Below are 21627 nucleotides of genomic sequence, written 5' to 3'. Positions count from 1 at the left end.
AATGCATTGCAGGGTCCACTGAAAGGTTAACACACAAGACAAAGAAAAAGGATGAAAAAAGGAACGAGGGAAGAAAAACACTGTGGCTGGTGTAGGAAGCAAATACTAGGATTAAGAATCCTAGAGACCAGCAAGTTTCGTCAAAACTGGAACTCCAAGCAGCTTGTGATGTTTGATGCGAATGGTAGTTACACCACTGACGGGCACTGGCTCCGGGTAATGGACATGTGCTTTGAACACCATGCAGCACCTGAAAGCGACAAATCAGACAAAGCAGTACCACGCCATGCCCAATCAGAAGTGTTTGTCACCGTTATCAGAATAGCAGACAAAGAGTTACACAATGGAGGCATCCGTAAATACCGATATATTTTTCAAGACGACATTGTTCATTTCTCCCCAGATCGCCCCCCCCCCCCCCCCAAACACGAACATGCAGACACTTCTGCTGGGATCGGTTTTTTAAATGAAGTGGCATGTCTTCGTGAAACCTGACCAACGGCAACTCCAAATTCACGGTAAACCTGGGTTTACACTGCCACGGTCATGCAACCTTGCCATGGCTATATTCATGTGGTTGACCGTACTGCTCTCATACTCGTGCAGGAACATGTACATATTCGAATATTTCAAATATTCCTGGCACAAACGTTTGGTTCATTACATTTGTCCTGTGTTCTTTTAGACTGGTGTGGACGATGTCAAGAGTAAATAACCCCCCAAGAGTGTGCAACTCCCACATACACTGCTGTCATGACAGAATTTCAAGTTGACATCATTTCCATGATGCACTGCTCCTCGCACGAGTGATTTACGACGTTTCTACAGGGTATCAAAGTATCACACATGTTTCCTTGCATGAATTTGTACAGGAAAAATGAGAGATTTGTGGAACCACAGTTCCAGGATACGTCTGATCATACGTGTACACTGAGCATTGCATCATAAAAAAGACGTTAACTTGAGATACTATGTCAGTACAGCACCCATACTCCCATTGTGGAGTTACACTCTTCGGGGGTTATGTACTCTTGACGACGCAGACGTATAAACTATACTAGAAAATTCCTGGCATCGCTAAAATTTATCCACATATTTGTCATACAACAGGCATATATACACTAGAGGAGAGTAAAAGTCAGTTTGCCTGACTATCCACGACAATCTATGGTCACGAGTGTGGACAATAATGTATAATGACAACTCCAGCCTGCTCTCACTATCGCCACCGAACAAAGCTTCACACACTGTAACACGACGTGCATGTACCTGTGATGTCTGAAAGTAGTTTAAACTAAAAACAGTTCTTCACTTACTACAAGAAAGGCAGTTGACATTAGTGTTGAAACGATCTCACCGGATACTCGTTAGCTCGCTCGCAAGAAACTCGGCTCGTTTGTGCGGCCAGCTCGTTTGCACTAACGAACACCGTACACCGTACTCCGTACACATGGCAGCACATGTCGACCGGACCGGACGACTCTCCGGTCGACATGTGCTGCCATGTGTACGGAGTACGGTGTACGGTGTTCGTTAGTGCAAACGAGCTGGCCGCACAAACGAGACTCCCTGTTCGATCGAGAGTCCAGTCCCGCGGAAAGTGAAAATCACTCGCAGTTGCAGTGACTGTATGCCTGCATGACACTTGAGTTGTTTCAGTTGTCGTTGCAGCTTTGGTGGACTCTAGTAATGTCTTGTTCCGCATCTGCTGACCTGTCGCAGGATATGCTTTGGTCACCTCTCCATTCAAGTGAAAGTTACGCTCAGTCGTTTAGAAGTTATCTCCCGCGATGCAGCGAAGACCAGGGCTACTTGCAATCTTTGCAAAAACGGTCTATTCTTACAAAGGCTACTCGACGACGGCGCTGAAAAGACATCTCGACAGCAAACAGCAGTCCGAAGTGAAGCAGCAGCAACCCCAAATGCTGGCGGTGATAACTTGAACCAGCTGAAAAAATCGAACTTTAATAGAAAAAAATTATTCAAAAAATCATATTTGCCACATCAATGAAACTCGTTAGCTCGCTCGATAGCTCGCTCGTTAGTGGAACTGATCGCTCGTTTGTTATAGATACGCTCGTTTCAACACTAGTTGACATACACATGTATTATTGTGGATTTTGCATAGGCAATTAATGTTAGAAGCCTAGCCACCAAACCTGGTTTGTATACGCGGCATAAGAAAAAAAAATTCGACGGGTTCGCGTACCGGGCAGGTCAAGAACAAGGAGTCGTACAACTCCCTGGTCAAGAACCACGCTTCCGCTTCCGTGGGACGCCACCTCATGATCAGGCATCAGATGCGGCTCCTAACCGGTGGGGGAGGATAGATCAGATCCACCAACCGGAGGCCAAAGGCCTCAATCCCATTTGCCACATCCATGTAAGTATTACTCATGCCAGGCCACGAGTTCCCAATTAACTGTGGGTCGCAGCACGGTTGGAAAAATCCTTCCGCTTCCAAGCAGGAATACGCGGCATAACGGTAGGTTATTCAGTTTACACTCCCCCACTCCAGCTGCTGGTTGCAGTCGTGTTAGACAGGTGCAGCCAGTCAAGTACACTTTGCAGGGATCTATTGTCAACGGAGAATAACGCCAGGCTGTGGTACCTACATTGGACACAGAATGACAACGGTGCACACAGTAAAAGATAATAGCATTCAGGACCTACTTCAGCTACAAATGCTCAGTGTGCCTGTGGGGTCTATGGACAAAATCGACAAAGAGGCACCGTGGAAATGAATGCATTGCCAGGATGCCAGCAGAGTGCTACATGGCAAATCGATCCAACATGTAAATCAGCCACCACTGAGTGGTGACATTAAGTCATTAACCCACGTGATGTACCAACGTGCTGTGGATCAAACCCCAGTAGAGCTCCCACCAACAGAGCCTCCGCCTCATTTGCCGACACCAAAGGAGGAGGAGAAAATGGAAGAGTCAACTCCAACAACATCATGTGTCGCGCAGGCCAGGCCAGGCTGCACATGGTCCCCACAGTGTAGCACAGTTTTTTTTCTTCCAGACTCCTGAATCGTATGCACGCGGGTGACGAGAAACATAGAAAAAAACGTGTGGCCTAATGCTGATACTGTGCAATCTAGAACAGTGCAATTAAGATGCACTGACAGTGTGGTCTCTGGTTATCGCTCAAGTCACAAAATTTACTATCAACTGCCCACCTCTTTAAGGTAACCGATGACCAAGAACCAATGCCCTAACCATGGTGTGGGGCTTCGGCTAACATCTTGCAACCACAGTCAGCCTGTCACAGGCCTGACAAAAGGCTGTGGGTGCAATTCCAGCTGCAAGACCACACAATGCAAGTGAAAAAAGGAAAGTCAGCCATGCGTGCCAGGGTACAAATGCCACACTTGCACCAACACCTCTGTAAGGGAAGAATGAGACAGCTCCAGTGAGCAAGAGATTGATTCAAGTGAGGAGAATGAAAAGAAAGAAACCAACCAGTAAAAATTAGACCAAGACTGAATCAATGTCCACACAGGTGATGCTTCTGTTATTTTGACTACTAGACATATGGATGGAGACTTGGAATATACCATGAATTCTGACACGATATACAGAAAATACACACAGTTCCCCAAGTTTAAATGGGCATTGACTATACAGATACGTCCCACGCATCCTGAGAATTTGCGCAATCTGAAGACTCCAGATTGCGCATGCATTCTGGGGTGACACAAAGGTATTTGTGGCACACGGCTAGGCATGGTGGAAATTAAATCCGCGTCCCTGAGCTACGGTGAGACTTTTGGGAACACACCCAAGTACGCATGGGGCAAAATTCACGTTAGTGGTTCATGGAATTTGTTGACTTCATTGAAAACCTGAAGAGCAGAGCGAATTCATGTGGGGCGCAATCTGTGGATTTCCCTGAAAAAACATGAAGAGTATGGCGAATCTGTGCGGGGCACAGTTTTGTGGATTTAGCTGAAAAACACAGTGAAGAGCACAGCGAATCCAGGCGGGGTGCAATCTGTGGATTGCGTTGAAAAACATGAAGAGCACGGCGAATCCCTGTGGGGCGCAATCTGTGGTCCGTGTGGGCAATCTGAAATTTCCCAGATTGCGCAGCGCGATCTGCAGATCGCGCAAATGGCACGTATTCACTGAAGGCGCACGTGACTAGCGCTGCGGGGAAACAAGTAGGTTTTCTCATTTGCGTACATAGAAAATTCGCACTTTACTCTTGACTTGTTAAGCCGCCTCGAACGTTGTATTCCGCAAATTCCACTTCGTTGGGTCACTACTATTGTATACCTTGAAGACCAGTAGTCTATATCGAAAGAAACTCACAAGTTCCAGCGATTAGAGAAACTTCTTTTCCACGCATTTGTATACATTTGTATGCGGATTCGAACAAGTGTCCCCACAGCGTGGCTCACGTGCGCCCATACCATGTATGCAGCGTGGGCGTCCGCCATTTTAGATGAATGCGTGGAACAGATACACGGAAAAGACAATACTTCCGATGGAAACGGGAAAATACCGAGAATACAATCCATCTGCAGTCATATGGGTGAGACACTATTAATTGTAGTGGTAGGCTGGTGTATATTGTGATGAAAATGTCTTTTAATTGACTTTTTACACATAATCACCAAAAATATTTCCATTTCATGCCATTTTAGTTAGCAGTAGGTCTGGACATAGACATAATTATGACAAAATCATTGCACAAGAGGGTTAGGACTATCTTTCTGCTATCTCGGATATTGTGTAAGATTTGATGGAGTCAATTATTTCCAGGTGAATATCAAAGAAAAGAGTGAATTTCCCAATGGCTAGTTGACCCCAAAAATATTATGCATCACTTTAGTACTTACTCAAGTCGCATCAAAATCCTTATCAGCGGGCTCCAGGCTGTAGAACGCCTCCAGTGGGTCTGAATGTTCGACAACGTAGGCCATTACTTCTTCAAGGCAAGGAATCGTCATCTACTGTTTTATTTACTGAGTGATGTTCCGCCAGTCGCCAAGTACTGATTGCATTGATACCGTTCACCAGGAAGTAGTAAAATACCTACCTATAAAGTTCTTTGAGTAGTGAAATACCTACTCCGCGATCGGCTCACAATCGATCGATTTGGCTTTTCTTTTTTTGCGCGATCGATCGATAGTTGCGCGATCGATCGATCGTTGCGCGATCTGTCGATCGACAGATCGCGCAGCCAAATCGATCGATGTGGCAGATCCATAGATGGCGCACAACAACTTTTTTTAAACGAGCAAAAATGGCTGGGAAAAGAGTCGAGAGAGCAAAAATGGCTGTGAAGACAGTCGAGAGAGCATACAAAAAGTCGTATACTCTCCATACCACGTCCACGTCTCCCGTTTCCTCTGCTCCCGTTTTCACCCCGTATACGGATCATCATGACAACCGACCAAAAACTAACTGTTGAACTAAAGTCAGACATGTACATTTTTGTCTAGAGGTCTAGGGGCATGTTCGATTGTATGAATCCATCAGCCCCGGACCCGGATTCGCCAAATTTGTGCATGTTCGATCGTACGAATCCGGATCCGAGAGCACGGATTCGGATCCAGTCAACCCACCTCCCAGAGACGGATTCGACGGATTCGACAGATTCATTTCGATAGTACGACTCGCATCTACTCAAAACTCGCAATATGCGTACACTAGGTCAAGAGTTTACCACAACGCGTACAGATACTACGGGATGAGCTGTAGCAACGCGGTTGCTAAGGCCTTGAAACAGATTATCGGTTGTGCACATTCGATTGTATCCGTAATCGAATGGCGTCTGAAACCCAATATCTTGAAAACAGAAATAGTCTTTCTCCCTCAAATAGACCACCCTCCTACATTTACCCTTCCCGGACTTGATTCGGCTATTAATATTACTATTGTAGATACGCACAGGCATTTGGGTGTTGTATTTGACTCGCAATTGTCCTGGAATTCTCACGTAGATTTTGTATGCAACAAAGTTAGCAAATCTGTAGGTTGCCTGATGTCTCACTGCTCCCACTTGTCTCCCGAATGTATTCGTCTCTTTTATAAATGCTACCTCCTTCCTATCTTTCTGTACGGCGCCACTGCTTGGCATTCCCTGCTTAGTAAATCTGCTGTACAGACACTAGAAATACATCATAAACGTGTGTTGAAAATTATTTTTCGTAAACCCACTCTTTTCCCCTCTGCTGATCTATATAGTTTGGCCTCCACCAGCCCCATCTCTATCCTGTCGCAGAGACAGTCATGCGTTCTGGTCCATCGTATCAAACTGAACATTGTCCCTGAACATCTCACCAAGTATACCGTAATGTCGCGTGCATTAGCCGGGGCTTATATGCCTATAAGCCGGTGATGGAGTCAGGCTTGTACACAAGACAGGCTTATACACGAGACAGGCTTATATGACAAGCACCACTCAATGACCAGGCTTGTATGCGCAAACTGCTGGTTGAGATGAGTTCTATCTACGGGTAGACTGCAACAAACACAAGTGAAAAGTTCGAGGAGCGCCGAAACAACTTCAAACAAGCAACTTGCCAAGGGACAAGACGGAAAATGCCATGGGAAAGGTAAGTTTGAAGCTTGAAGAGTGCTGCATGGCCGTCGAGCGCAGCTGGTGTTGATTTCCGCATCTTCCCACGTTTTCCGCGTGTGCAAGTGTACGGTACCATGCAAACATGAACATGTAAAAGGCGCGCTCACCAGTCTTGCGTAGTAGCCCGGCTTACGCACGCGACACGTGGCGCGTCTCGTGTACTGGCCCGGCTTATGCATGCGACAGGCTTGTACGCGAAAAGCTGTTGCAGATTTCATGCTTCTACACGAGACAGGCTTATGCACAAATCCGGCTTATGCACGCGACATTACGGTAATTGGTTTACTTTCGCACGGGACACTCGCAATGGCATAGTACTTCCCAGAGCTTTGTCAACTATGTTTACCAAATCTCCTATCTTCTCTGCATACTCGTATTGGCTCAAGCTGCCCATGGAAATGAAGACAATATCCAATATTAGACAGTTCATAGACCATGTTAAATGTCATGCCACGTTGTAGGCTCACTCGCCTCTTTTGCTAGCTTATCTCGCCGCTCTCCACCATGGTCAACATAGCGATACATTTCACCCCGCTGATGCATTATTTTCTTCCGATTATCATCTTCTTTCCTTCATTCTTTCTTCTTTTTTTTCTCCTCTTGCCATGGCTGGCTAACGCCCCCCTCCTTTGCATTGGCTTCTGCCATTGGACGGTGAAATAACAATAATAATAATGTGCACAACCGATAATCCGTTTCAAGGCCTTAGCAACCGCGTTGCTACAGCTCATCCCGTAGTATCTGTACGCGTTGTGGTAAACTCTTGACCTAATGTTTTGTTTTTTTTTGTTTTTGCACTTTCACTGAGCCTCTTGTACGGGCAAAATAACACATTTTGTGAAGAATCAACACATAATATAAAAACGAATCATCATATACAGTATTTACAGAGTCTGTCACTCAGTAGGATCACTGCATATATGTACGCATATTGCGAGTTTTGAGTAGATACGAGTCGTACTATCGGAATGAATCCGTCGAATCCGTCGAATCCGTCCCGGGAGGTGGGTTGTATAGGGCTTGGCGGATAATGCCGGCAGAAAAATTGGCAGAATTCGGTACTTTTTCTGGTAAGTTTCATGCATGTTTGGTATGTGGGTAAAGAAAGGGAGCAGAATTCGAGGAATTGCCCGCCATAAGGTTTGTATGGTTTGTATGGCAGAATCTGCCACCTTTTCGAGCATTATCCGTCTAGTGGGTTGACTGGATCCGAATCCGTGCTCTCGGGATCCGGATTCGTACAATCGAACATGCACAAATTTGGCGAATCCGGGTCCGGGGCTGATGGATTCGTACAATCGAACATGCCCCTAGTCATGTTTTTGTCATGATTCTTTTCTATTTTATTCTTTTTACCAGGCGTGGGCCATCCCCTGGATTATCAAAATGGGTGCCTTATTATATTTCTTTTTTTTCTTTCTCTGTTTATTCTTTTTACCAGGCGTGGGTGATCCCTACACGTAGGCCCTGGACTTACAAAATGGGTGCCTTATTATTTTTCTGAGTGCAAAAAAAACAAAAAAACAAAAACTCCTTACGTGGACGTAGCTGTAGACGTAGACGCAGCGTTTTGTACCATGGTGCGCGCTCACACTGCGACCATGAGTACGCGTCCATGCGTCAGCAAAACGCAGAAACGTGGCAGTCGTGCTCACACTAGGCCTCGTACACGCGTAGACGTGAAGTTGTCACACAAACTTTACGATTTGCAGTTCGTATCCAATAGAGTTCGTGCGTTTCCTAATAAAGTTGTGGCCCGGTTTTTTTAATGTATTTTTCGTGTGTTGCATGTTGGAGGAAGTGCCTCGTGCCTCGTATTCTTGAAGTCGACGAAAATAATTCATTAGAGAGGTTCTGCACAACGAAAGTTCGAACGAAGTTTCGCGACAGGCCTTGCGAAAGTGTGTACGAATTTTCGCACGAACTTTGTGTTCTGCACATTTTCGTAGTTTGCACGCGCGCGTACGCGCCAAGTGCACGTACGACATGACCCAATCTCACGAAACTTCCTACGAAAGTTCATTTCGCGTTCCCTGCAAGTTTCGCGTCCAAAGTTGCGAAAGTTCGTGCGAAGTTTCTCACTTCGTGACGTAGAGCGAAAGTTCGTACACATTTTCGTTTTGCAGAACCTCTCTAATCATGTAGGTTTGGACTCTTGAGGGGCTGCCGCTGACATCCAAGCGCTTTCGCTTTCCTGACCTCGTGGTCAGAGCAAGTGCCAGTGCAGTGCAAATTCCGGTAGTGGTTTCTTTTGTCTGTTGCCGAGATGAGAACTGTATTTTCCGATGATATGTAACTGAAATACCTTGGGGTATGGCATTCCATCATCGCAGAAAAGTAGAAAAAGATGATTTCTCAAATCGAAAAGCCAGACCAAGCTACCATCGTATTGAACGAGTACACTCCCTGTAACAAGACGGCAACGTATGTAGGGCCTTCCCTATCAAAATAATCTACTACTACTTCTACACTGTAGAAACTGGTCACTGACCTGATCAACTGACAACGATTCAACTACAAAAACAAAATTGACATCGTCCAAAAAGGGCGCAAAGATTGCATATATGGCGGTGCGTGCGTGCAGGACCACAACTACAAAATTTTAAAAATGTGCAAATGTCGAGGATGACATCGACAACCGCCGAGTTTCCTGAATCAACACACCGGAATTTGAGAAATTGAACATACTGCAGGCCAGGTTGTACATACACAAATACGCTTCACGTCTACGATCATGTTGCCGCCAAGTCGTGGCACCCCCCCCCTCCGGAGGTCGCGGTCACGATTTGAAACGTGGCCGCGACGTTCATGCCGTTGCCATGCAACTTGGCCGCATGGCCGCATGGACGCTGGTTTTGGTCGCAGTGTGAGCGCGCCCTAAGCTGTGTTCACAACTGGCGCGTGAACGCGGTACGCTTGCGGTTCATGCGCCCCCAAACGCGCGCTCAGCCTTTCACAAAAAGCAGCGATTCGAGTCGTATTTAGAGCATGCGACACCTTCGAGTACTAATTTTTTGACCCCGCCAGTCAAAGTGACTGGCATGTACGCTGATACGCGCCTGATACGCGCTGAAAATTCCAACATGTTGGAAGTTCCATTTCGGCGCGTTTCAAGATCATCATCCGCACACTGTGTCACCAGGTCACCAGGGACCCCGCGTCTGTAGTGGTAGCCGAGGCACGTGTTTCCTTGCAGGACTGTTGAACTAAAGTCAGACATTATTATTATTATTATTATTATCAAATTTTTGATAGGGCAATCCCCACAGGCCTAAGGCCTTCTTACAGGGTACCCTAGAAATGAAAGTAGTGAATTACGGAATAGGTGCAGTGAAGAGCATAAGCGGACTGCAGCGGGGAGTGCATTCCAACGGTCGGAACCGATGAAAGAAACTGAAAAGAGACCGAAACGAGTTTTAGCTTTTGGTAGAGTGACAGACGAAGATACCTGGGAGCGAGTGCAGGAATTGGTACGAGTAGAAGTAGAACGAAGGCAAAAGCAATCAGTAAGAAGAGTAGTAGTTAACTGATTCAGGACACGAAACACTAAGATATAGAGTTTGAACTGATAGCGCACAGACAAAGGGAGAATGTGATGGCGTGCATTAACAAGGGATACGTCAGAAAAGCGAGGCATACTGAACACAATGCGTAGAGCTCTATTACTAAGACGGACTAGACGGTCATGAAGAGTTACTGACAAGCAATGAGCAAATGAGTTACTCCCATACTCGAGTACTGTCTGAATGGAACAAATGTAAAATGCACGCTTCGCAGTTACCGTCATGTGATCTCGGACCTTTCTGAACATGGCTAACTTACTTCCAACTTTCCGCTCTAGTTGGCTAACGTGCTCTCCGAAGGAGAGATGTTCGTCGAGTACAACGCCAAGGTATCGAATGTGTGCACTAGGGTTGATTGTGACCTCACCCAGCTGTAGAGCGACGCTGGGGTCAAGGGGCTTGCACTTTGACCTGAACACGACAAACTGCGTCTTGGAAGGATTCAGCAGTAAGCCTCTGGCCGCCAAGAACTCTTTCACTTTGACAATGTCTTCCGTCAACTCCTTGCACAACTGTTCAACGTTCTTGCCAGCTTTGTAAAGAGAGACATCGTCCGCGTACTGTCGAGCCGTGCAGTGCTGGGGTACAGAGGGGAGCTTTCTGACTGACAGATTGAAGAGAGAGGGCCCCAAGACGGAGCCTTGCGGAACTCCCCTGTTGCTGCTATATTCTAGGCCGTGTTGTGTCTTGGTGACTACACGTTGCTTCCTGTGGGTAAGGTAGCTACAGAACCACTGCAAGGCAGTACCACCGACACCGATCTCCAGAAGTTCACTCAGTAGAACGGCATGACTAACTGTGTCGAATGCCTTAGACATGTCTAGAAAGGCAGCTACGACATAATCACCTTTGTCCAAGGAGAGCATCCAGTCGTTGATCACGGGGGTGAGCAAGTCCTCGCAGGAGTGGCCTCTGCGGTAGGCAAATTGCTCAGCAGGTAGGGGTACCAGTGGTGGTGGTGCATTATAGATATAGTACATTAGTTGGTCGTGTACAATATGTTCCAGTAGCTTAGACATGTGGGACAGGAGTGATATTGGTCTATAGTTAGATGGGACTGACTTATCTCCACGCTTGTAGATAGGCCGCACATTTGCTAGTTTGTAAGTCGATGGAAAATCGCCAGATGTAAGAGACATGGTAAATAGTTTGGCCAAAGATGGGGCGATCTCATCATTGATGAGCTTGTAAGCCTGGGCGGGGATGTTATCAGGTCCTGTGGCTTTACGACTGTTCATTCTCTGGATATGGAGTTGGACTTGTGGAACAGTGACTGGTGTGAACTGTGTCAGTGAGTATTCCGATAAAGGGCCATTGGGAGTGCGTAGTGTACTGCCAGAAAGTGATGTATCGTTGACAACGTCTGTAAATGTCTTTGTGATGTCGGCTACTTCGGCAGCAGGTTCCTGGTTGATTTTAATTCTACCCAGTAGATTGTTCATGACACTCCATTGCTCTCTTGGGTGGTTTCGATGATTGATTAGTTGTTGCTGGAAGTATGTAGACCGTTTCTTCCTAGTCAAAAGTTTGCATTGTCTTCGTAGAGTTCGGAATTGTTGCAGCAGGTCTGGGCGATCAGGACGTCTTATCATTGCACGGTGTGCTCGTTTACGCTTGAATAAAGTCTGCCGGAGCTCATCGTCTATCCAAGGCGATGGAGTATAGCTCTTCTTGGCGTTAACGGTCTTTAGTGGGCAGTACTCATTCAAGGCACATGTAGTAGTAGTAGTAGTAGTAGTAGTAAAATATATTATTTTGATAGGGAAGGCCCTACAGACGTTGCCGTTTTTGTCTAGAGGTCTAGTCATGTACTTGTCATGATTCTTTTCTATTTTATTCTTTTTACCAGACGTGGGCCATCCCCTGGATTATCAAAATGGGTGCCTTATTATTTTCTTTTTTTTCTTCTTTTTCTGTTTATTCTTTTTACCAGGCGTGGGCCATCCCCTGGACTTTCAAAATGGGTGCCTTAAGCTGTGTTCACAACTGGCGCGTGGACGCGCGAGTTGAACAGACTAAATACGTACCTTGGAAGCATTGGTCTCATCTTGAATGCCCAGAAAACGAAGTTCATGGTGCTTCGGAAGAAGGCTCTGCCTCTTCCGCCGGATCTTACCATTGCATGCGGTGGTGTCGATATTCGACCTTCTGCCACAGCGCGTTATCTTGGCCTCATTATTGACCAACACCTCACCTTTGAGGATCAAGTCAACCATGTATGTACATCTATTTATAAGAAGATAGGAGCATTCCGCCGCTGCCGCCGTACAGTAGACCACACAACTAAGCGAATATTTTATTTATCCCTCATCCAATCCACTATTGAATACGCCAGAAACTCGTATGCTCACTGTCTTACACTAGGCACCGGCGGATAATGCTAGCATAATAACTAGCATAATGACCCATGTGGGGAAGACCGGCACTGCCCTAGCATAAAGCCTCCAAATGTGACCTTGTGTAGCACAATCGCGATATCGATGTGTGAAACTAGCACTTCGTCCAGATGAAAGTGTATGCTGGTTTGCTGCGTTTACGGAGTTGTTCAAACTGCACTGACTTGTACTTGGAGCTAAATATAGCATTGTGCACACTTTTTGCAAATTTGATTTCCAAATTTGCAATGCTTGTCTTGAAGTTCAATGTCAATGATACGGCGAGTCTTTTCCAAGTAAGAACGGTAGTTTGTAATTATTTTGGCCTTCAACTTTAGCATGTTGAGTCGTTGTTGACAGTGAAATTAATTATAAAAGTGGTGAGTCCTTCGCTATAAGTGAGCAAACTAGTTGTACTGTCGTAGCTTGTCGTAATTTGTTGGCCCGATGGCAGCTACGGGAGACGGAGGCTCTGGTTTTGAAACAGAAGATGAGAGCAGTGAGAGTGATGGCTTTGTTAGCGAAGAGGGAAGCTCTGACTTGGAAAAGAACGCGGCAGCCGACAGTCTTCCAGCAGCGCAACCAGCTGCTATTGCCCGCAAAAGGTCGTTTGCAAGAAGTGGAAAGTCGAGCGACTCGAGCCAGAATTCCGAAGCAAAGCGCGTGAGAGTGTCAGCTGGGAAATCCACCGCAGCTCCTCGACGCAGCACCCACGATCGGATAGCAGAATTCCCAGGCGAGTACCTCTCAGTTTCTGCGGGGAAACTCTACTGCACAGCTTGTAACTTGACGATCAGTATCAAGCACAGCATTGTGAAAGCGCATGTGAATAGCCAACGACATGTGCAAGGAAAGGAGAGTAAGAAGCGGGCGAAACTTCACCAACAGGCAATAACTATTTCGTGGAAAAAGTTTTCAAGTGAAAGCACGTCTGACCTGGCGGGAAGCGGTCTGTCACAAGCTGTGTCCGAAGATGTTGTTGTTCGGCGGGCCAACGTTGTTGAGGCTTTCCTAAAGGCTGAAATTCCGCTCAGTAAGGTGGATTACCTGCGCCCTCTCCTGGAGAGTGGTTATGGACGTTTAACATATAGCACTCACATGGCTCAGCTGATTCCATTCCTGCACTGCAAGGAGGAAGATGAATTAAAGAAGGAGATATCAGGTGCACCGTATGTGGCTGTCATATTTGATGGAACTTCCCGCCTGGGAGAGGCACTTGCAGTGGTTCTGCGGTATGTGGATGCGGATTTCAAGATTCATCAGAGACTTGTTCGCTTCCATGTACTGGCAAAGAGTCTGGCAGGCCTGGAATTGTCACGGGAGTTGATCACTGTCCTATCTACAAAACTTCAACTGTCTTCTGGGAAAGTGCTCGCTGTGGTCCTTGACGGTGCCGCTGTTAATGGAGTAGCAGTACGGAGTATGCAGGAACTTCTCTACCCACAAGTCATTGATGTCAAATGCGTGTCCCACAGTTTGGACAATGTCGGCACTGCTAGCATTATAACTAGCATAATCGCTCCAAATAACTAGCAGTGCTAGTAGCACAATTTCCTCATATAACTAGCATTATCCGCCGGTGCCTATCTTACACCATCTTTATACTCTCGCCTTGTTACTTTAAGTCATATCAGCATGAAACAGGTTTTTGGTCTCCCTCGCCGTACCCCGACTGTCTTTGTTTTGCGGCACGCTAAGTTATACTCCCTCGAATCTCGTCTCCACTTGAGGCTTTTTATTTTTGTTTTCCGCTGTATTCATCAGCTTACAAGTCCTCTTCTTTCCTCAATGTTCACCCTCCAGTCGGCTGCTACTTGCACCGAGAGGCGCACTAGAGGGCAATCATTCTCTTCACTTTCTTTGCCCGCTGCTACCACTAGATATGGCATGTTCTCCATTTCTTTCCTCGGCGCTGATAGGTGGAATTCTCTGCCTGTCTCGTGTCGTCAGGTTGGGCATCTATCCGTTTTTGTTTCGCTCTGTAAAGAGCGCTTAGGGTTCCCTGTAACAAGACGGCAACGTCTGTAGGGCCTTCCCTATCAAAATAATCAATTCTACTACTACTACGGTACGCTTGCGGTTCATGCGCCCCCAAACGCGCGCTCAGCCTTTCACAAAAACAGCAATCCGAGTCGTATTTAGCACGGGCGACACCTTTGAGTACTAATTTTTTGACCCCGCCAGTCAAAGTGACCTCATGTACGCTGATACGTGCCTGATACGCGCTGAAAATTCCAACATGTTGGAAGTTCCATTTCGGCGCGTTTCCGTACGCATGGCGCCCCAAAAGCAGAAACAAAGTGTCTCTTCCCAAGGCCAAGTCAACGCAATTCACAAGATCGCCATTCTTCCAGGGCTACTGTGCATGGCTACAACTTCCCGACTCAGTGAAGACTTCTGCATCATTGAAAGAATTTAAAGTGAATCTGAGGGCCTGCTGATGACTGAGTGCACCATAATAATAATACTTGCAAGTAAAAACTAATCAATATAGCTTTTCGGCTGTTTCCTTTTCATGTATATAATCTTCTCCTTCTTTTACCATGGTTGGCTATCACCCACATCTTCCCGTTTTGGCTGCCATCGGAAGCCATAAGATGTTGAATAAATAAATAAATAAATCATACAAGTACATGTAGTACTGCAGAAGTCATATCTGAGTTATTATTAAAAGTCTCTCTCTCCTTCTCTCTCTCTCTCTATGCCTGCCGCTGTGCTGTCATACAGATAGTGAAATTGTGTGGCACAGAACACGTACATGACTGTATATTTACCCACGCGTGGGACATTCACGCATGCACACGCACACACACACACACACACACACACACACACACATGACCTGCAGCAAATAACATTTCATAGCTACAAGACCTTCGAAGAAAGTCATGGCGTCAAGAAGATATACAATGTCACGAAGAAGGATAATTGTAAAACAGCTTGCTGTCTAGAGCATTGGTAATATAAATTATCATATAATACATGTAGTAGGGATACTCTAGAGAGTATCGGATAAATTAATGGCAAGCGAGAGTCTCTACTTTTTACAGTAGAGTGGGTGGGTATGCAGACCAGCGTAAGTCATAACAAATTGATAATAAAGCGTAACAAAAATCTGGCAATGGATCATGTGTGAGCGACCAAAGAGGCGTACATCACATGTCCTGTACCATTATAACCACACACAAACGTCCAGGAGAATTTCAAGTACCGATGGATCTATCATGCTGCCGGGATCCCTCATATATCTCATACTGTGGTACATAACCCTCGGAGAATTGCAAGGACCTAAATACGGCAAGCAAATCAGGGATTTTAGGTGCAAGACCCGTTGTTCTAGTTGTCTAGACTGCACTGTGTTCTTGAAAATACTGGGCCTCCACGTTGTATCTGTTGATGTGGCATCCGTTGATCTCTTTTGATTAGTAGTAGTAGTGGCCATGCACTGCATTACATTTTGATGAAAGGTTCGATAGCTGATGAATGGGTTTATCATTTGGCTTCCTGTGTGGGTACTACTGTTTCTGTGGATTGGTTCGGAGCAATGTTCAGATGGTCCAGGCACCAGGCCAATTAATTATGGCAGTCCAAGCTAGTTGAATATCCGGATCACTTTCTCTCATCTGGTCTACACTCCATCCGCTTGCATCCATAAGCAATGCAAACGCATTGTCCATTGCACACTGTGACAGGCATGTAACTTCTGCATGCAATTCTGGGAGAGCGCACAGTGGCAGGAGGTGCTGAGACGATCTGCTATAAATGCTCAAAATAATCTGTCATTTGCCTGGTCCAACTTGGCTGTCCTCCTGACAAGTGAAAACTGCTGGCGTATTTAGGGCCATAAACACCATTTTTGGCATTAATCCAACGCCTCCCTAGGCTAGGCCCTTGCTCCTCATCTCTGCAGCTTCTAACAATAGGTCTGGCACAACGAAAAACTAAACTTTACTTGATACTTGGAGCTCTTAGTTCAAGCTACATTTTCAGAATCAGGAAGTTTCAAATGGCAAGAAACCCAGCTTCTCTTCACCATTGGCATCACGAGCAATAACCATTATCAGCCAGCAATGTTACTAGAGCAAATGCCAAAGGCGCTGGCGTGAACAGAAAGCTTGTCATGCAGCAACGTTTCTTTCTCAGCAAAAACAAATAAAAAGGAAAGGAACAACAAAGGAGCAACACCAGGGATTTTTCCATACCCGGTACCCAGGTGTGTAGTCCCTGGAAAGGCTCTCCAACAGGTTCCAGTACAAATGCCACGGACAAGTGTCCCGCTGAGATGCGGTCGCTTGCTCGGACCCCTGGGACGCGGACACCTCCGAAGAGCAGCCTGTGACGTTTATTTTTTATGAAAGAAAATCCGCAGAAATAGATAAGCTTGTCCCTTTAGGCTGCGTTCGTTTTTAGCTACCTGGTAGAGTAGAGTAGAGTCACACTACCGATAGAGGTAGATGGTAGATGTAACCGTTTGAGGGTATTCTTGGAAAGGACAATGCTTGCTCAAGGCAACACAACTGATATAGGGCACTTCGTGCCCTAAGGTGATAACGCGCGTGCTGACAGGATAGGGAAAGGTGCAAGATACAGAGCTAGAGGGCAGATAAGGTTACCGCTAACAGGGAACTGTTACACCATCCCTTCCTCCTAAGCGAGGCACAGGTGCCTCCAGGGAGTCGAGGAATATGTGGAAAGGGAATAATCAAAATGAAATCGTGTCAACCCAACAACGCTCATCTAATTAAAGCACCGTGCAAGGTTACCAAGGACAGTCAGGCGAGTGAAGATAACGAAAATGGGGAAAATCTAAAACAGGAGGGGAATGGATTGCTTAACACAACAAGGATCAAGTGGGAATTCTTAAGGTACACGTGCAATTGAATTTGAGCGAGTAACATTTCGCGGTAACCATAGTGTCACTAACATGCCCTGGACGCCCTGTACGCCTCAGAGCAACTATCGGCCTACCGGCCTCGTCCAGCAAGTTCTCTTCTGGCTCCCAGGTGGCTTCATTGTCTGGGTACCCTTGCCACTTGACAAGGTACTGAGTCTGATGCCTTCGCTGGCGATCGTCAAGAATCTTCTCCACCATGTATCTGGTCTGACCGTGCAAGTCAGTGAACGGTGGCGGGGGTGGCTGCCGCCTGCCGGGAAGAGCATTCTGCTCATACCGGCGCAGAGCAGTGACATTGAAGACATGGTGGCACCGAATAGCGCTGGGTAGATCCAGCTGATAGGCGTTGGGTCCGATCTTCTTGATGATTGGGTAGGGCCCGAACCACTTAGGGCGTAGCTTCTGTGGCTGATCCCGGGCTTCTGCGGTTGTTAGAAAATCCTTGTACACCAGCACCATGTCGCCAACCTTCAGGTTGCTGGGCACCCTTCCCCTGTCTGCATACTGAGCTTGTCTAGCCTGAGCGGCAATCATGGCGTCATTTGCCAACTTGACGGCATCCGCCCGATCCTGGATCCAGTCTGGGGCACTCCCTCCTCCCCTCCGTGCCAGGAAATCTGGTGGGGACTTGGGATTAAGTCCATAATTTAGATAAAACGGCGTGCTAGAAGTGGAAGACTGATATGAACTATTTATTGCAAATTCGCAAAGAGGCAGAAGCTTGTCCCAATTATCTTGTTTGTGGTTAACAAACGCTCTAAGCACATCCTCCATTACTCTATTCATTCTCTCAGTCTGCCCATCGGTCTGTGGGTGATTGGCAGTACTAAACGACAAGGTGGTACCTAATTGATGAAACAATTCCCGGAAAAATTCAGAAGTAAATCTTGGGTCCCGATCACAAACAATAGTGGAACTCAAACCGTGTAATCTAAACACATTCTGGAGATACAAATCAGCAGAACCCTTTAGCGTCAATTTTGGAAGTCGTGGGGACTAAATGGACACATTTTGTAAGCCGGTCAACAAATGTATAAATTGCATCAAAGCCCTGAGGGGTCTGGGGTAAGCCAACGATAAAGTCCATGGAAATATCTTTCCAGGGGGTGTCTGGTACTGGGAGCGATTGCAGCAAACCGGATCTAGGCAACCCACCCTTAGTGCGCTGACATATGCCGCAAGACTTAACAAATTTCTTCACGTCAAGGCCCATCTTGGGCCAATAGAAGAATTGACGAAGCCGGAAATATGTACGATCCCGTCCCTGATGGCCTGCCGTAACACAGTCGTGATACTACTGCAGGAGCTGAAGCCTTACTGCACACTTGGGTACACACAAGCGATTGTTTGGTGCTGCACGGAGGTATAGGTACCTGGACTCTTCATCCCAATAGTACCGCTCGTGTAGATTATCAGAGGAATCGCCGCGCAGCCGCTGAATTATTGGGGAAAGCTGCTCGTCATTCTGATATGCTTCCGAAATCATCTCAGCACCACTATCACTCAGTTCCAAAGCAAACTCAATCGTATTCAAATGGGGTGCGGGTAGGATGGGTGGGCAATCCTTTTCCTCAACTACATTGCCAATTGCTGACCCGCGCAGATCAGGGCGGCGGGATAACGCATCAGCCATATTTTCCTTGCCGGGTTTGTGATTAACTGTGAAGTCATAGTCTGCAAGAAATTCAACCCATCTAGCTTCGCGCTTAGTGAGATTGGCTTTTGTGCTCAAGTAGACTACGGCCATGCTGTCACTGAACACTTCAAAATGCTGGAATAGATAAATTCTCCAGGATCGCAGTGCAAACACCACCGCCAGGGTTTCGCGTTCTGCAGCAGTGTAATTTCGCTCCGCTTGTGACAGCTTACGTCTGGCATATGCCACCGGATGCCAAGCACTATCACTTTCCCCCTGTTGGAGAAGGACGCCTGCTATTGCAAAATCACTTGCGTCTGCTGCAACTCTGAAAGGCTTCTGCACGTTTGCTAGTTTCAACAGCGGTGCACTCAACAAGGCCTGTCTCAGGGATTCGAATGCATGCTGACGGGGGCCACTCCATTCGAACCTGGCATGTTTGCCAGTGATCTCCTCTAATGGCCGCGATATAGTAGAGTAGTGCTCAATAAATCTTCTAAAGTAGTTCGCTTAACCAAGGAACTGTCTCACCTCCGTAACTGTCGTTGGTGGCTGCCATTCCCTCACTGCTTTAAGCTTCTTTGGATCTGGAGCGATACATTCACCGTCGATGCGATGCCCTAGAAACAGAACATCCTTGACACCAAACTCACATTTCGACTGCTTACAGAATAGCCTATTTTTCCGGAGCGTCTCAAGAACTGTTTGGATATGTTCAAGATGATCTTGCCAGGATTTGCTGAAGATAAGAATATCATCCAGAAACACTACCACAAACCGCCGTAAGTACGGTTGGAGAATACTGTTCATCAGTGACTGAAACGTGGCAGGGGCGTTAGTTAATCCAAAGCCCATGACCCGGAACTGGAAAGGACCGAAGGGAGTATTGATAGCCGTCTAAGGGCCGGGTTCCACTGCGGCTCCGCTGCTCGTCTTTCGCGGCTTGAAACGTCATCATTACCATAGTGACCGCGGCTCGAGCTGGAGCAGCGAAACCGCGGCTCACCGCGAGCTTTTGCTACGATTCTTGACCAAAAACTGCGAGCCGCGGTCGCGGCTCGACCTGTTTCCCGTACTTTGCATTGTTTTGTACGCCAGAATTTTAAAATTCAAATTTTAATTCGTTGCGCAGGCCAGAACACGAGGATTTGTTTGATTTCGCGCGCGCAGGCAGGTGAAACGTCATCAAAAAGTGTGGACCACGACCGCGGTACCGCGAATGGCGAGTGACAGTGGAACCGCGCTGCTCCGCTGCATGCAGCCAAGTGCCGCGGAGCAGCGGAGCCGCGGAGCCGCAGTGGAACCCGGCCCTAAGGTACATCTTCCTGACGGATCCTAAGCTGATTGTATCCCGAGCGTAAATCCAGCTTACTGAAGTATGAGCTACCTTGAATGGTATCAAACAGGTCATCAATGTTTGGGAGGCAAGCTTTGTTTTTGATGGTGATCCTGTTCAAATTCCGCCAATCACAAACCATGCGCAATGAGCCATCAGACTTTTTAACGAAAAAGATTGGGGCACCGTATGGTGACTTGCTGGGTTCGATAAAGCCCTTGAGGAGGAGTTCCGTGAGCTGGGCTTGCAATTCGTCCATCTCGGGTTTGGGGAGACGGTAGGCAGCCCGTGATGGAGGAACGGCACCCTCCTCAGTCACAATCTCATGGTCGACATCCCTCTCTGGCGGAAGCTCGGTCGGCAGGTCGTCTGGAAATATGTCCGCCTCACTTTGCTTCCTCGTAATTATTGCATTCAATACATATCCTCTCAGCTTTGCTACCCGCTAGCGTGATGCGTAATCGCAGCAGCCATTTGCTTTCTTCGAACCCGTTCTTGGAACAGATGTCCTCGAACAGGTCAAGATAACGCTCCTGACTGCGCTCCTTCATATGAGATGATTTTCATGGCTCTCAATTGGCGGCGACTCCTGACGCTCCGTATCACTATTTTGGCCGGAAGGGGGTTTAGCAACGAGCGGCTCTCCGTTCAGTTTGACTTCGTTGGTCTGAAAGTTGATATCCGGGTTGTGTCTGGTCAGCCATGGCTTGCCCAGGATAGCATCATAGCGGCTCAACGGAAAAACTGTGAAAGATTGAAGTCTTTCACGATAACCTTTACCGGACCGGTCCTCTGCAGTCCCGATGATGTCGATGAGCCATCAGCCAGGGTTACCTTCAGTGTTTCGTCCTTGCTCTCCGTAACAAGGCCGTTTCTTTGCACGAAAGCTTCCGATATGAAGTCGTGCGTCGATCCCGAGTCAATAAGCATAATTGCCCGGCGGCCGTTGATCCTGCCCTCAACACGGAGAGGGTCATGCTCCAAAGGAAGCTCCGTGTCCTGTACTGCGATATCAACGTTGCTGACATGGGATTCCTGTTCGGCAACATCTTCCGAATCAGCTTGCAGCGTCGGTTCTTCCAGCTCTAGTACGCTGTAACGGTTGCGTATGTCAACCGGGTAACCGTTGGGTGCTTTCCGCTTGGTCGCCAGCGAGCGCACGCCATTTTTCACTGGCGACCAGCGTTTGGGTGTTGATTGCTGGGACAATCCCGAGCTAGGTGACC

At 47.1% G+C, this 21627-nt stretch overlaps 1 long non-coding RNA gene across 1 annotated transcript; it reads right to left on the bottom strand.

Moving 5' to 3' along the window:
• Window positions 1-2512: 2512 nt before the first annotated feature.
• Window positions 2513-4966, bottom strand: LOC135828854 (uncharacterized). Its single transcript, XR_010555761.1, has 3 exons — window positions 4850-4966; window positions 3185-3307; window positions 2513-2611 (listed from the first exon to the last, which is right to left on the bottom strand). It is a non-coding gene; the product is annotated as an uncharacterized LOC135828854 (long non-coding RNA).
• Between the last annotated feature and the right edge of the window lie 16661 nt (window positions 4967-21627).

Source organism: Sycon ciliatum, chromosome 12 (assembly GCF_964019385.1).
Source record: "Sycon ciliatum chromosome 12, ocSycCili1.1, whole genome shotgun sequence".
Lineage (NCBI taxonomy): Eukaryota > Metazoa > Porifera > Calcarea > Leucosolenida > Sycettidae > Sycon > Sycon ciliatum.
This window is presented reverse-complemented; position numbering and strand designations above follow the sequence as displayed.